Below are 2,500 nucleotides of genomic sequence, written 5' to 3'. Positions count from 1 at the left end.
AACGTTTTAACCACATTGTCCCTGTCTTAGTTATACACTTAGGTATATGTATGTAAACTTTTTATATAAATGTATACACACACACATATATACATATACATATATATATATATATATGTGTGTGTATATATATATATATATATGTTGTGTGTGTATATATATATAATATATATTCTATAGTTATATATAAATATATATAGTAATATATATATGTATATATATATACACACACACACACACACACATATATATATATATATATATGTGTGTGTACATATATTCTATAGTTATATATATATATACAACAACCATTACAGCTGTTGCTATTCCACTGCACGTCCTCAAAACATGTCCCCTATTTATGTCAGAGGTTTGGTTAATGTCGTTATAACAAAGATATGTTTTTTTTTTCTGTGACTGACTCGGGTGGCAGTCTGAGACTGATATCATTTTCTAACCTGATTGGTTTTCTACTCAAGATTTTATGTGTGGAACCCAGACTCTGCTCAAGACTGAGTTCTGTGTATGAGTAACTCTTTTGCTGTAATATTCCTCAGGCTACTGAAAGCTATATCAAATATGCCAGTCATTTCTCAAAGAATTATTTACTTGACATAAAAAAGGACAACCTTCTAAAGTCCCAAAAATTATTAAGGTTTTACCTTTAGTCTTTCAGCCTCCATCGCTGAAAGATCTCAAGTCTTAAATAGCAACAAGGCAGGAAAAGGTAATCCAACTATGATTCTTAAGAGAGAGAAAAAAAAAAAAAAAAAAAAAAAAAAAAGTCATGTGATTACATTTTAGAATTTTTTTTTTTTCGAATTAGAGAATATTAAGAGTGTGTAGTGTATAGTTAGCAAGGTCTACAGAGGAAAGGGACCTTAACAGTAAGTCATCCCATTTTTGCCCTTTATCTAGATAAACTACATTTAGAATATGCTGTCTTTAGAAGAAATATATATATAAAGTTCTAGTCTACAAGTAAAAAAAAATAAATGGAAAACTAAACATTCATTTATCGAAATTTTAAGAATGAAGACCTAATGGATATGTATTACTTCCCTAATACACTTGAAATTTTACTTGTATTAATATTGTTTGCATCAAAATATCTCTTCGTATTGATAGAATCATTAAACATTTCGTGAAAAGTCATCATGAATGCATTAAACACTCAAAAGTGAACCTCACGTGGCACACTGTAGACAATAAAGACCAAAATTGCAATACCTTCCATGCTGTGCAAGATAATTAAAGAGGAAACTAAGTAATATCAGAGAAAACACAAAAGCTATAAAATTGACACAACTGAAGTATGACTAGAAAATGAGTTCAAAACATACCAACACTCTCATTGAACCAAAAATCCCTTTCTGTTCAATTCAAATATACCAACATCCTTATTCACCCCAAAAGCCCTTTCTGTTCATTTCAAATCTACCACACTCTATTCACCCCAAAAGCCTTTTCTGTTCAGTTCAAATCTACCAACTCTCCTATTCAACCCTAAAGCTCTTTCTGTTCAATTCAAATATACCAGCACTTTCATTCAACAGAAAAGCCCTTTCTGTTCATTTTAAATCTACCAACTCTCCTATTCAACCCTAAAGCCCTTTCTGTTCAGTTCAAATCTACCAACAGTCTTATTCAACCCAGAAACCTTTTCTGGTCACTTCAAATCTACCAACACTTTCATTCAACCCAAAAGCCCTTTCTGTTCAGTTCAAATCTACCAACACTCTTATTCCAAGCAGAAGCCCTTTCTGTTCAGTTCAAATCTACCAACACTTTCATTCAACTCAAAAGCCCTTTTTGTTCAATTCAAGTCTACCAACACTCTTATTCAACCCAGAAGCCCTTTCTGTTCAGTTCAAATCTACCAACACTTTCATTCAACTCAAAAGCCCTTTCTGTTCAATTCAGATCTACCAACACTCTTATTCAACCCAGAAGCCCTTTCTGTTCAGTTCTAATCTACCAACACTTTCATTCAACTCAAAAGCCCTTCTGTTCAATGCAGAACTACCAACACTCTTATTCAACCCAGAAGTCCTTTCTGTTCATTTCAAATCTATCAACACTCATTCAATCAAAAATTCCTTTCTGTTCACTTCAAATCTACCAATACTTTCATCCAATTCAAAAGCCCTTTCTGTTCTATTAAATATATGCCAACACACTCATTCAACCCAAAGGCCCTTTTTGTTCAGTTCAAATCTACCAACACTTTCATTCTACCCAAAAGCCCTTTCTGTTCAGTTCAAATCTACCAACACTGTTATTCAACCCAAAAGCCTTCTCTTCAACTCAAATCTGCCAACACTCATTTTAACTCAAAAGCCCTTTTTGTTTAATTCAAATCGGCCAACACTCATTCAACTCAAAAGCTTTTTTGTTCAATTCTAATCTGCCAATACTATCATTCGACCCAAAAGCCCTTTCTATTCTATTCAAATCTGCTAACACACTCATTCAATCCAATAGCCCCAGTGGCTCAATT

Source organism: Palaemon carinicauda, chromosome 26 (genome assembly GCF_036898095.1).
Source record: "Palaemon carinicauda isolate YSFRI2023 chromosome 26, ASM3689809v2, whole genome shotgun sequence".
NCBI classification, from domain to species: domain Eukaryota; kingdom Metazoa; phylum Arthropoda; class Malacostraca; order Decapoda; family Palaemonidae; genus Palaemon; species Palaemon carinicauda.
The sequence above is the reverse complement of the archived record's forward strand: the minus strand, read 5'-3'. Positions refer to the sequence as shown.